The following is a 15,957-nucleotide window of genomic DNA, read 5'->3' as shown; positions in this document are numbered from 1 at the left end:
TTCGTATGTAGTTACTGTCTTTTGTAAAGCGTTTTTCCCCGCTTCATCGCGCGCCTAACAACCGTGTAACATTATACTGTTTCTTTTCGCCGCATGCTTAGTAACGATATGAAACTGGGCTGTCTTTTCTCGCCGTCGTCACGCGAATTGGCTGATCTTCTTTAATTTATTTCTCATTAATTATTGCGAAAATCGCAAAATGGTAGAGGACTTTTCTATTCCGTTCAACGCTCTACCTGCAACTGACGGGTGGTTCGCGAATTATGGGACACCCTGTATATATATTTCGAACTGACACATGACGCATACACGCACACGCACGCGCACATGTCATATAAAATAAAATTATGTATCTCTCAATGTACTCTTTGATTTTATTTAAATATGAAGAATTCTTTTAGGCTCTCAATATCAAATATATATATGAATATAGACTAGCTATAGAACCGAACGCGGATGTCAGTGTATCAGTTATTATATAAATTGTCAGCAATTATTTAAATTTATTTCAAATTAATCTGTTAATTTCTTAAATAATTAATTTTGTTTTGACTTTAATTTAATTTATTTTAATTTTACATTATATATTTATATATTATTGTTTTTGTTTTATTGTTTTACTATTAATTATCGTTTAATTATTTTAATCTTGTAAATAAAGTTTTTTATTCTATTTATCAAATCTTTAATATTTATAAATAAAAACATCGTAAAACCGTCGATGTCATGTCGCCAACTAATCAGGTTATATTAGAAAGAGACGGAACGTAACTTTATATTATTTGACTGTTTGCCTCTCACTCTACTCGTGCGGCTCCCCTTCCACTGCCAGCCATTCTATATGTCGATGTGTCCAACACAGTTGAGCATGGGCTAGCGGCAGCTGATTGTGAGTGCGGCCGAGCGTTTACGGAAACGGCCGAGACAACAAAATAGCAAGCGAGCCTGCGAGCAGCGAGCAAGAAAGTCAGTCGCTCCGTGCGCGTCGTATTGTATAGATGGGAAGTTCGCATCCCGTGCGTAGAACGTCTAGTCGCCTAGTCTCAGCTGTCGATCGGTCTTGCCTCGTGGTAGCCAGTAAGTAATATTTTATTGTTTCTTATGTATGCATAAACTCTAGAAAATTACTTTTTTTATAAAAAAGGCACGCGTTAGTTAAACGAAATTTTTAATCGTTTCATCGTTATTTCTCTTGATTCGCCAAGCCTTTCTTCGTTCTCTCGAAAAGGTCAAAATCTAACAACAAACCGTTCCGAGATATTTCGACTTATCGTATTTACAAAATGATTTTTCGGCTTCGTGTTTTCGATTGACATCGTTTATCGATAGGCTATTCTAAATTCCCGAAATTTTAATAATGTATTGTTAACGGATTCTTATACTGACAAACGTATAACTATAAGAAAAGATAAACAATTGTTTAATTGATTTTCAAATGTTCTGGTATTGAACCTGCTATTCAACGGATTTAATTGAACTCGCCGTCTCCTTAGTTTGATGATAATGAGGTATTATGACTGCCTTCGCATGTTTGGCACAAACTTAATTTGCATTTTACGACGAAATAATCGTTGCAGAAAGATAATTAATGCACAATTTTAATCGTTTGACCGTTTGAATTTTATTTTCAACAGATAAATGTAAAAGTTGATTACAGAAATAAATCAAATGTTGTCCTTGATGATATAAATAACATTGACATTCCTGAACCGTTGTTGACAATATTTTGCATTGAAATCTCGATTCGAACGACTGTATGTGATTATCATCGTTCTTCTCATTGTTATTAAACCTTGATTTGCTTTTTTTTGGAAATATCGCTTAGAGATGCTCGTTCTAGAACTTGACATCGGCATTGCAAAAACTCAATTATAGTATCTGTCGTTAAATTTTCGAACATTTCAGTATGCTCTTCTTTGTGTCTTTTTGTTATGCTATTCAAATTCTTTTTCATTAAATTGCGGTAATTAAAAAAAACATTGAACATGTCGCTTGCAAATAACTCTTATTTCATTCTCGTAATATTTTCTTAACAATTCCCATACACTTACATAATTTTGATTGAAAATCTCAATTGACTATTTTATCACTAAGAGATTATTCCGAATAAGTCTTGGCAGTGTACCAAGCAAAATTCGTGCCCCGTGCACAAATATTTAATCTCAACGAAAAATTAATTTTCGTTGGAATCGACGCATCAACATCCGCGTACGGCTCTTATAGCCAATTGATTTCTAAATATTTATATTGACTATTTTATATTTAAAATGTAATTCCGAAATTCAGTCTTGGCATCGTACCAAGCAAAATTCGGCTTTTCCGGCTAATTTATTATCTAATATATATTAATGATATATTGCAGATTTTGCACTGTAAGGCCAAAGGGGGCACGATATTGGTGCGCAGATTCGAGATGCGTAGTCGATTTTGCATCCCTTGGAAGTGATCGTGACGATCTTTATTTTGACAGCGTGTGCATGCTTATAACAAGGCGATTAAAACTGGACAGGCACGAAGAAGGATGCTATCTGATGCTACATAATGTAAACAGAGCAAATGTGACACCACCAATGTAAGCAGATTTTGTAAGATTCTATGTTTCAATCGTTCTTGTATCGGTATCACTTCTTTTACATGAGGTTTTTTTTCTATATCTATTTGGAAATTAATAAAAATAGTAAAGTTATGCCAATAATATATCATTATAATGCTTATTAATTAGGGGAGAATATGCTAAATCGTACCGTTCGTTAAATCGTATCTCTACTGTATTTTGTAATCAGAGTTAAAATATTTTAATGTGTTAACGCTGTTGTATTGCAGCTAGCCTCCCTCGAATGCCGCAATGTTTGTTTTCTTCTCAAGCGATCCGTTACTGAGTTTATAAATTTATTTTGCGTGATTTTCATGTAATATTCGGCACCCCGTGCTTAAGCTATCACATTCAGAAAGATAAGCAATTAAACTTATTATTAAATCATATTTTCATCTTATTTAATCCTATAATGGAACTGTTGAAAAATCGGCAAAAAGTTTCAAGATTATTTTTTTATTCACAAATTTTTATTCACAAGGCAAGTTCGGTAAAACGTACCACTAACTTTTTCCTATATCGTACTGCTATGATTTACTAAATTAATTTTTTTATTTAGGCATTGGTTTTTTTATTCTATATTTAGATAGACAATTGAAGAAAATATCAAATTTTACAATTATATTGAGGTAATATTTATTTATATTTTTGTATGATACAAAAAATATTTTTGTTAAATTTTTTAAGAGAATTTATAATTATAAATATGACATTTTCTTATAGATATGTTTTGTTGCAAACTGAGAACTTTCGTAGAAAATAAAACTTCATTTTTGTTAGAATATTTTAATTTTATTGTTAGAAGTATGATTTAAAAATTCATGGGTACAATTCAGCAAACCGGCGTATTTTAAATCGTATTAGATATTTTTTTTTAATTTTTATTTTACGATATAAAACAATGATAAATTTGTGTTAATGTTTCGCGTATATCGTTGACAAAAAATCATAGTTTCAAATAAATAAAAAAATTTTGTCACTTTTTTGATAGTTTTATTGCAATTTTAATATTTACCTTTGGGAGTACGATTTAGCATACTTTGTCCTATATACACTCGACCATACAAACAAGAAAAACGGTACGTTTAAAAAAGTAGTAAAAAAATTGTGAAAGTTCAAGAATTAAATACTCAGCTAATAATTATGATATCAAGGTGTTTAAAAAACGAAAATAAAGCTTGTCCTGAAGCGATGCAAATCGTGCCGGGCATCTCGCGTAAACAAGTCCGAGTAGGATATTCATGGGGTTTTCGCCGTTTCGGCACTATTTCCTCGGGAATCGGAGGGTATCCATGAGGATTTCTCCGCATAAAAGAAAGAAAAGATAAAAAAAAGCACATTCTAAAGAGAAAAGTTTGAATTTCAATTTTTTTTATCCCATTGAGCTACTTACATCAATTGATTCACACTGTGCAATTCAGGAAAGTGGACTTTCTATCAGTTTTGCAGGTTCTCACTCTGTCATTCGCCATTGTAAAACTAATCATTCCACGTAATGGCACTAAAATTTTCTCAAACTACAGACTTCAAGCTTTATTTTTGTTTTTTAAACACCTCGATATTATAATTATTAGTTAAGTTATAAATTTTTAAATTTTCACAATTTTTTACTACTTTTCAAGTGTACAACTTTTTTGGCTGTGTAGTTTATATTATATAATAACATTATTAAAATATAATATATTAATATATTAAAATAATCCTTTTCTAAAAAAGGCATGTAAAGTCGATACTCGCATCCCAGCAAACCACAATATGTAACATAGACATGTATGTAATATTACACGACTGTCATGAATGTTACATGTAATATTACTTATACAGGTAAATGTTACGTTCTGGTACGGCTCTATGTCAGCAACTTTGAGATGTATCATTTATATGTTAAATATATTTCAAATGATATGTTACTGTAACATAACATAGACATATGTATTACATATGTTTTCATATTATGTAATGTAATATAAACGTATATATATTAGATATTTTCCTGTAATGCAATATAAAATAAATGTATATATTACATATTTCTATATGTCATGTAATATAACATAAATGTATATGTTATGTTTATGCAAAATATATATATAAAAATAAACATTTTCTATGTACTTTTAATTTAAAATGTTATAAATATTTATTGTAGATAAAAGGATATATTTATCTATAACAAATATTTATAAACATATTGAATTAAAATATAATAAGTAGATAGAAAAATAGTATTTATTTTTATCTGCGAAACAGTTAATTTTTAAAATAATTAAGTCATGTTTTTTTAATTTTAAATTCAAATACATATACATATAATATATATATAGCTATATATATTTTACATTCATATATCACGCATATATTTCAATAAACAATGTAATATTCATAATTATAAGAAAATATATTTCTTTATTTTTGTGATTATAGTTTCTAATATAATTTGTAGTACTTTTATATTTTAATATATTAAATATTTATATATTTTAATAATGTGTTAAATATAATATATATATACATATATATGTATATATATATATATATATATATACACACATATACGGAGTGTCTCTAAACTGGCAATAAAGATTTTAATTATAAATTCTTTGTAATATTTTGAAGACAAAATTTCTAACACGAAAATGTCGAGGATATAGCATTTTTCAAATAGGAAAAGTTTAAAGATTATGAATTCTACAATAATTTCACTATTGCCAGTTACGATTCCATGAATCGGATGCTTTTGATAATAGTTTTATTGTAAAAATATTCAAGATTTCATTAAAAATGTATTTCTGTTTCTCCGTAATGAATCATAAGAACAGTTAAAAACGTTTTTATTCCATAGTTTAATATATCGATATTGATATGTGTCAGTTGTCATATTTAGCTGTCTCCACGATGAAATTATAATCAATAAAAACAAAGTTATTTGACATGGAAGCACTTTTACCACTGATCATTTTGCTATCTCTGAGCACACAAAAGTCTAGCTCGTCATTCGTAATCTTTAAACTTTTATTATTTGAAAAATACTATAGCCCCGATATTTTCGTATTAGAATTTTTGTCTTGAAATATTACAAAGAATTTGTCATTAAAATCTTTATCGCCAGTTTAGGGACATCCTGTTTATATGTGTGTATATACTGTAAATAATAAAATATACTTATTTTACAAAATTGTAGGAGAGTTTAAGAAGAAAAACCGTTGGTATCTAAAATTGAACCTACCTTTAGAAAAGGACAAATCGACATTAACAACGTTAATCTGTAAAATGCGAACTAGATGAGGCAAATTCAGAAAGAATTTGGAGTATACCTATCCATTACAGACATAAAATCCTTCAGATATGAAAACGGTAATGACAGTATAGTGGTGATAATAGTGCTGTTACGAGATCATCGAAAATTGGAGGAACACAGCTGCCAACGGTGAGTAACCTTCATGCAAATATATCTAACGTCGAATATATAAAGTTGCATGTAAAAGGACGTTGAAGTAATGGCTCGGCTCTCAAACGAGATTTGTTTGATACTGAGATTTATTTGATAGCTTGAACGGATTGATTTTGCATTCGCAAACGACAATGTCCCAAGTATTGTACATTGCGTTGTAATGAGAAACGATTGATAAATATTTATGTATTTTTTTAATTTTTAAAAGTAAATATTTCTCATCAAGTTAGGAAAATAAAATATTAAGTTTAACCCTTTCGCTACGGCTGAGCTAGACACAGTCTCTGCCACTTTATATACAGCCCTGCCACGGAACGCGCGTTATTGATAATCGAATGCGCGACTGATGTATGTTGCTTTGCACTAAATAACTTATTTATATTTATATTTATATTGAAATTTATTTAGTATATTACAAGTAATAATTAATTATGTTAGCGTGATTGTTTCTTTATACTATGCAATTCATCAAAATTGTGTAATATAAAATAATAGCTAATAAAATATAACATTTTTATTTATTTATATGCAATAAACTAGAAAGAATTACAATAATATAACATTAATACTCTTATAAAACTCTTACACACACACACGCGCGCACACACACACACACACTCATACACACACATTTATACACTACCGTCAGAAAGTTTAAGACCAAAAAAATTTGTTAATTTTATTTATTATTTCTTTCTAAAAAATAATGCAAGCTATTTTTACTTTTATGGTGTTGTAATATGGTCTTCTAGCTATTAATAAAAAAAACAATCAGCGGAATATCATATTTTAACGTGTAAAAATAAATTATTCTTTCGAGAATCTTTATTTATTACTTTGGTCTTAAACTTTCTGACGGTAGTGTATATATATATATATATATATATATATATAAGAATTAATTATTTACATTAATAAAAATAAATAGATAAAGCAATCCAAATACTAAAATACTTATCATATTTATTTAATATTATTGTTTATTATTATAATTTTCAAGTGAATACACAGTAATATAGTGTTAATATTACAATTTTTATTACTTTTACATTATATTACCTTAGAATAATGAACTTGATTTATATAATATATATCTTATCTTTATATTTTAGTTATATGCATACATATAACTCATAAACTAAAAATAAGAAACGAAAAACACATTGAAAACATGACAAATACACTTTTTAATTATTTGCGAATAATTTTATTAGTTGGCAAGTCAGAAGTTTCATCTTTTTTAGGAAAATATCTTTTTATAATAGGTTTTGCACCTTGTAATAATTGTGCTAATGATAAAATTTGGTCTCCTATTAATTTAATATCAGATACTTTTTCAACGTCAAGATATATAAAAGACATCATCTGCAAAATAAATACATAGTTCATAAAAATCAATAAAAAATGATACAATAATATTTTATTACGAAATTTAAAGATTTTTAATATAATTTACTTGAATTTTTCACATATCCTTTTATTTCCATATTTTTTCCTTTCTCGAAACTATCATTAGCTTCGTAATCAGCAATTTGAATTTCTAATTTGTAATGACCATCTGTAATTGATCCAGTACCAATAGTTTTAAAACTATTTGAGAAAGTATTAAATCTTGTTTTAACATATCCTCGTATAACTGAAAAATATTTTATTTAAAAGTATTTATTTTAAGAAAATGTAATAGAAGAAAACATACATAAATATAAGAACATACTATATATGTATATGACAATATTAAATCATATATGATATATTTAGAATTACTTACGAACACATGAATTCAAGTAATCCGGAATATTTCTATCAATTTAGGTTGAACTGCGTGAATTATCTTTTTAAGGTCAAAAGAACCCAAATTATTAATAATAGTATTTGAAGGAATAATAAGTCCGTAAGGAAGAGTTCCTTGATTAAACTCCGGTAATTTCGTTTTTTTAGTTTTCACTATATCAATTTGAATAATCTGTAAAGTACATAAAGTAATATTAGATTAGAAAGTAACATATATATAATTATTATTATTATTGTATATATTAAATAAGAATAAATAGTATATATTAAATAGTATATATTAAATAAGTATAAATTAAATAAGAATAAAAAGTATATTTAAGTATATTCAAAGTAAACAATAATAAATAAATATTAATAGTTGTTAAAGATAAATAATATCTTTCTTAAAAAATTTATTAATTACTCGATTTGGTTTTCTGTGAAACTGAATCCGCTCGATTTCAGCATTTTATACCACTATTTGAATTCGATGACGACTATTATTATTTAAAATAAATTTTAGCAATCGATAATGTTGTGCTTTGCCAACATTTTTCGGACCATCAATCTCATCAATGAAACCAATAACCTCTCTAAAAAAGATTTTAAAATCATCTTTTTACTTTTCAGAAAATTAAGAAATTTAAATATATATATACATATATTTACAGGATATCTCACCTTTGTACAACATTTTATTAGCGTATGCTAGAAGTAAAATAGAATAAAAAATTTTAATACAAAAATGTTGAGGCTACAATAGTTTTTGAATTATAAACCATCAAAATTTGTCAATGATATAGCATAGAACTCGCGCGTCCGTAACTAAACATACACGCCTATCGATCTGTCATCTGTTATTGATTTTTTCAAGGTAGTGTGATATTGATTTTTCTGCACAGCTTATTTTATTTTAAAAATAATAAAACCAATAATAGATGACAAATCGGTACGCGTATACATGTGTAATTCAGTGCGTGTATATCATTGGCAAATTTTGATCGCTTATAACTCAAAAACTGTTGCAGCCTCAACATTTTTGTATTAGAATTTTTTATTCTATTTTTTACCTCTAGAACACACTAATAAAATATTGTACGGAGGTTGTGAGACACCTCCTATATGTACGCACACACACACTTATATACATTATATAAATAATGGATTAGAATTTATTAACTACTGAGATACAATATTTATTTTTTAAAAAGTAAAATGTGCAGATAAATAAATATAAATGCGTGTGTATTTTTTATTATATGAATTAAAATAAATAAAAAAGTTTACACAGTGGAATCCTCAAGTTTAATTGGTTTTAACATCTCATCTATCGCAAAAGTAATCATCTCTATTTCAATATTTTTATTTGAAATAATATCTTGTTTATTATTCAACGTTCTATAAATTAATATGCAAGATATAAATATCAAACATTAAAATATGTTGCATAAAATGTACAATATATAATTATAAAAATAAAATAAATAAAATATTATAAAAAAAAATTAATATTAATAAATTAATAAATAAATTGATAAATAATCAATAATATTAAATAAATATTAATATTAATATTAATATTAATAAATAATTAATATTAATAAATTATTTAATTTTTATTTTAAAAATTAATAAATAAACAATAAATATGGACAGATAAACAACAATTGCCAAAAGTATCTTCTTTTAATGATCATTATTTTTTCTAAACCTTTTAAATTAATTTTAAATTAATTTTTTTACAAAATTATGTGTCAAATATTTAATTATATGTTGATTTAAACATATATATACATATATATATGAATTGACAAAAAAAGAAAAGAAATATATCCTTTAGTATCAACTTTCCGTTCCTTTTAGTGTTTCGAACGATACCGAGACTGACCTTTTTATGACGAGTCTCGGCTATATCGAGAGTCTCGTCGAGATTCTCGAATTTTGTGATATTTTTAATCTGAAATATTTTTAATTAAAAATTATTTTTAAATTAATTATTTATTTATTATTTTGGTGCAAAAAGAATTTACTTTAAAGTAAGTATTTTTAAATATAAATTCAATTTATACTAAAATGAAATGGAATTCTTTTCATAATTCTATTAGATATAAAATTGGTTCTTCCTATAAAGAAGTATGTGACATATAATATGTGCAAAATCTAAATCTCTATGTTAAATATGAAAATATATTATACTTAAATTAGGCGCCTTCGCCACAGAACAGTCTCCATAATTGAATATCGTTTTTGGAATTGAAGATTAAATATAAAAATATGTCCAGTTCGAAAACCGAGAGTACGGAATAATCGGTGCCTAATTCGTCGACGTTGAGTGTATTGAAAAAATATTTCTTTTATTTAATAGATAAAGACAAGGTAAAATTCGGAAAATATTTAATATACAAAAGTGAAAAGAAAGTAAAAAAATTTATAAAAATGAAAGACTCAAATACAAGTGACTTAAAAGAACATTTGTTATCTTGTCACCCAAAAATTTACAATAATGCTTATAAAAAGAAAATAACGCTACCGCAACTGGCACATGGATAACTGATGATTAATCAAGCATTTTAATAGGTAGCGTAAAAATGTAAAAATAATTTAAGTATAATATCTTTACGTTTAACATAGAGATTTAGATTTTGCACATATTATATATATGTCACATGCATTTTTATAGTAAGAACAAATTTCATATCTAATAGAATTATGAAAAGAATTCCATTTCATTTTAGTATAAATACTATAAATTAAATTTATATTTAAAAATATTTTCATTAAAGTAAGTTCTTTTTATAGACAAGAAATCTACAACCCTGTTATCTCAAAGCGAATTTTATGATTTGGTTGTCAACTGGCTATGCATCAAATATTTGCCTTTGTAGGCGGTAGTTGGAAATCCTCCGAATAATTATATATGTCAGGAAAGGTCGGGATTGTCAACGTATTAATTAAATATCTTTACGATATTGATATATGTTTATTGCGTGTTCGGTATCGGATATATGTAGTAGCCTCGTTAACGGCAAAAGATGTGTCGCTTCCTTTAGATCGCTGATTTCTTTGTATAGTATCTCTGCTGTATTCTCGGAGCTTGGAAAAAGAGAGCGTTCCCCGAAAATCAACGCGTTTTATACGTAAGGTCCTTAAACCTTCCCCACCCCGAACCGACGGGCCAATTAGAATTATTTAATAGAATCGGGATAGAGGTGGATGTCTCGTTACTTCTCCTGAGGAAGACAATATCCTCACGGAGATACAGCTCTCAAAATAAACGGACGCAAAAATAAATAATACAAGGACACACAGAGATACAAAGTCGAATAACATAATACTGCCGGTTAAAGACTTGATCTTTCTCTCGCGAGAATTATATAAAATGCCTACACCTTTTAATTTTTTCGAAAATGACGCTACACTTATTATGATTATCGAGACCGAGAATCTCGACTCGAGACTGAGATCGAGACGAGATTGTCATATTCGAGACCAAGCCGATACCGAGACGAGATCGAAATTTTCGAGACCAAATCGAGATCGAAACGAGACTTGAGCTAATCTCGTCTCGTCTTGGCGAGACCGAATCACTAGTCATCACTATATGCCAAAATTATATCGGTTGCTTTTTCAAATTTTGATGAATTAAAACATTCTATTTTATTTTTGCGGAGTGAAAATTTCATGAAACTTGCAAGTTTTGTTAAAATATATCAAAACGAATAATTTCTTATTCCTTTATATTTTCAATATTTAGTTTTAAAAAATCTTTTTTCAAGATTGACTTAAAAAATAAAAATCTTTCCTACTTTATAGTATTTGCAGTGAATAGGATACTTCCGGTGACTCTCAGACGCTACGTGAGATAAAAATACAGGCTTAAATAGGTCTTAATTATGAACTGTGCTTATCTGATGAGAATAAAAAATTTCCCAGAACATGCATTTGCATCTGTACTATAAACATCGTCTTGAGCAGCGATTTTGTAAGTCGCACGTACGTAATAAGCAGAATATTATTCCAACGATAGAATATTACTACGAAACGATGTACGTTTTTCATTTCAAGCACAGGCCTTTTAACCCCTTCGTTCATGCAGTCGCGCTATTTAAGGTTCGAATTTTATTTGCGTGAACGTGCCTGACGAGAGAGAGAGAGAAAGAACGTAGGTCGCATGCACTTCGTACTCTGGAGATGTATTATCCAGCCAACATATCCGCGATCTCATTACCATTATGATTTCCTAGTACACGTTATCGTCGTTGTTGATAATACGATGCAAAAGTACAAGGGGATACTATGCGATAAAGAAAATTGCGAAAGTGCAGTTTGCAAGAATGGTCTAGCGCGTGAATGATTACACGAAGGAGTATTTTAAGTATATTAAAGTTTCTTATTATTTGATCATTTGATTTGTGTTATACGCTAATGTATCTTGAACTTTCTTTAGCCTGAGAGATACTCGTAAAATTAGAACATATTGAAGGATTAGTGTGTATTGAGACATGAGACATACAGTATTATACATATATGAGAAATGCATATAAAAAAATTATGATGAATAATATTTTATGGAATTTGATAAAATATATACATGTTTTTTTTTTCTCAGTAGGAATAGCAAAGTGATCGAAACGTACGTACTTAATAGAAATTTTCCGAATTAAATATTCTTCAAGATAAAATTATAGATTTATTTCACATATTTAACTTTTATATAAATATTATTTTTCGTTTTATATTTATTTGCAGCACACATATATGTATATGAATAATATGTAAAGGATACTTGAAATGTTTCAAATGTTATTTGTGAAACGCTGGACCACTTTATATTAAATTCAGCTAGGTACTTTAGATTCATTGATGTTTATAATAGGGATGTACACTGGGTACAGTATATATATTTAATTGGTCTCAATTGCGGAGAGACCGTAATGATAAGCATTTTAATTGTAATCAACATCAAGTAGTATTGCGATTGGTTCTCGCTCATTAATTCCGTGTTTAAATCGCTTTTGAGGACGTCTCATTGCAATCACGAATGCTTTGTGATTTATTAACAATAAGAGAAACAGAGGTAATTACAAGGAGGAGCTTTAAAAAGAGAGAAAGAGATAATGTTGCTCGTGTTTTAATAATAATACTTTTATTGCAAATAAAGAAAATTTAATTAATTTTATATTAATTTTATATTAAATTAAATTTATTATTTTATATTAAATTTAATTTATTATTTTATATTAAATTTAATTAATTTTATATATTAATACTCGATTAAATTTTGACACAATGGAATTAATAATTCAAAATTGCTTTTGTTTGCTGAATCAACTTTGATATATTAATTGTATACTCTACTCTGCAGAATTATACGTTTGTTGGATAAAAAAATATTTCGATCGATGAAATAATAAAAAGGCGCGTATGCTTGTCGACCCGACTTTTTCGTGCCCGTGCATTTTTGATGACCCTCCATCCCCTTTATGTCGCGCGCGGCTGGCACATTCTTGTCTTGGATAAGACATCTTTCTAGGAGGCCCGCCGCTTCAACACTTTAATCAGCGAGGTTGCTCATAGCTTGGACGTTTTAAATCGCTTCGTAAAAAAAAAATCGCGTTTTTTTTTTCTTTTGCCAGCAACGCTAACGAGAAAGCCGCGCCGTGAAAAGAGAAAAAGAATCGAATCGACTGGGAGCCTTTTATTCTAAACATACAGACGACCCATATCTTCCTCAAATAGTGTCCATGTGATAGTGAAAGGAATCAGAAGAGGAAGAAACGGAGATATGAAAGAATGAAAGAACTTGTGCCAATGTATGTTTCTTTTCCTTCGCTTAAGTTTGTACACATACGTTTGTTCATGAAAAATGAAGCGTGAATGACAGCTGTATCTTTGGATTGTCTGAAAGTCGAAACGAAAGTCGCGAACTTTTAAATTCTTCTCTTTCTATTTTTTTCTCTTGTTCGCTTTCTTCTCTTTGCATGAGTAATTGTGACTGTTTTAAATATTGATTAGAGAAACTTTTTGCTTTAAATAATACGTCGTCAAAACCAATTATTTAAATCTGCATTTACTCGGTTATACCATATTAATAAAAAATATACGATACGGAATCGAGAATCGTATAATAAATTAATAATTGTAAATAAATCGCGAACTCAATATTTAATTTGTTATAATTATAAAACACTGCTTTCATTTGTTATATAAACATCATTCTGCGAATTAGAATATGGACTCGTATTCATAGAAATCCAAAAGAAGAAATCTTATCGCTGTTTCATGTCGCAATGGTCGCGGTTTTGTTTTATACGTTTCTTTTCATTTTTTTTTATCTCGTTGCATGCTATAAATTAGTGTTTCGAACGATACCGAGACTGATCTCGGTCTCGGCATCGAGACCGAGACGAGACCGAGACGAGACCGAGACGAGACTTAAAACTTGAATTCGAGACTAAGACGAGACCTTTTTATGACGAGTCTCGGCGATATCGAGAGTCTCGTCGAGATTCTCGAATTTTGTGGTATTTTTAATCTGAAATATTTTTAATTAAAAATTATTTTTAAATTATTTATTTATTATTTTGGTGCAAAAAGAATTTACTTCAAAGTAAGTATTTTTAAATATAAATTCAATTTATACTAAAATGAAATGGAATTCTTTTCATAATTCTATTAGATATAAAATTGGTTCTTCCTATAAAGAAATATGTGACATATAATATGTGCAAAATCTAAATCTCTATGTTAAATATGAAAATATATTATACTTAAATTAGGCGCCTTCGCCACAGAACAGTCTCCATAATTGAATATCGTTTTTGGAAATGAAGATTAAATATAAAAATATGTCCAGTTCGAAAACCGAGAGTACGGAATAATTGGTGCCTAATTCGTCGACGTTGAGTGTATTGAAAAAATATTTCTTTTATTTAATAGATAAAGACAAGGTAAAATTCGGAAAATATTTAATATACAAAAGTGAAAAGAAAGTAAAAAAATTTATAAAAATGAAAGACTCAAATACAAGTGACTTAAAAGAACATTTGTTATCTTGTCACCCAAAAATTTACAATAATGCTTATAAAAAGAAAATCACGCTACCGCAACTGGCACATGGATAACTGATGATTAATCAAGCATTTTAATAGGTAACGTAAAAATGTAAAAATAATTTAAGTATAATATCTTTACGTTTAACATAGAGATTTAGATTTTGCACATATTATATATATGTCACATGCATTTTTATAGAAAGAACAAATTTCATATCTAATAGAATTATGAAAAGAATTCCATTTCATTTTAGTATAAATACTATAAATTAAATTTATATTTAAAAATATTTTCATTAAAGTAAGTTCTTTTTATAGACAAGAAATCTACAACCCTGTTATCTCAAAGCGAATTTTATGATTTGGTTGTCAACTGGCTATGCATCAAATATTTGCCTTTTAATTTTTTCGAAAATGACGCTACACTTATTATGATTATCGAGACCGAGAATCTCGACTCGAGACTGAGACCAAGATGAGATTGTCATATTCGAGACCAAGCCGATACCGAGACGAGATCGAAATTTTCGAGACCAAATCGAGATCGAAACGAGACTTGAGCTAATCTCGTCTCGTCTTGGCGAGACCGAATCACTAGTTCCTTTGATTTATCTAAAATAATTATATACATAGTATGTATTAATTAGCACTCATCACTTGAAAAATAAGTAACCGCACATAAAAACATACAAACAGATAAATGTACAATATTATAAATCAAGAGACACAATAGTGTTTCGCGCCAAGTCAGGCGTAGCGACGAGACGGACCATGTATCTTTACGCAAGTCATTTATTTGAGAGTACCTCAGATTATTGGTCCTCAGTAACGGCTGAACCGATTGAGTTCTTGTTAAGTTTAATCAAAAACTTGGGATTAAATTATATAATAAAATGATCTTTATTATTACTCTATAAATATCATGAACGGAGATATCATCATGTAAAATATTGATGTTAGAATTTTTCATTAAAAAACGTCGGAAAAATTTACGACTAAACCGTTTGACAAGAGATGACATCAGTGACACTCGCGTATCGATTTTATGAATCGCGACCGTAATTCAATAACCTTTTTATTGTGTG

At 28.3% G+C, this 15,957-nt stretch overlaps 1 long non-coding RNA gene across 7 annotated transcripts in view; it reads left to right on the top strand.

Moving 5' to 3' along the window:
• Nucleotides 1–972: 972 nt before the first annotated feature.
• The window catches only part of LOC145947514 (uncharacterized), a 107,475-nt gene continuing 92,490 nt past the window's right edge, over nt 973–15,957 (top strand). For 6 of the 7 annotated variants that reach the window (XR_014427184.1, XR_014427186.1, XR_014427185.1 and 3 more), the window contains exons 1-3: nt 973–1,077; nt 2,363–2,572; nt 5,775–6,020. This is a non-coding gene — a long non-coding RNA (uncharacterized LOC145947514). Of the gene's footprint in view, nt 1,078–2,362; nt 2,573–5,774; nt 6,021–6,141; nt 6,762–15,957 lie in introns of those variants that run through there. The other variant, XR_014427187.1, reaches the window with a different exon arrangement.

Source organism: Prenolepis imparis, unplaced genomic scaffold, assembly GCF_030444845.1.
Source record: "Prenolepis imparis isolate NDT839.2.m4 unplaced genomic scaffold, iyPreImpa1.0 SCAF_94, whole genome shotgun sequence".
In the NCBI taxonomy this organism is placed as follows: domain Eukaryota; kingdom Metazoa; phylum Arthropoda; class Insecta; order Hymenoptera; family Formicidae; genus Prenolepis; species Prenolepis imparis.
This window is presented reverse-complemented; position numbering and strand designations above follow the sequence as displayed.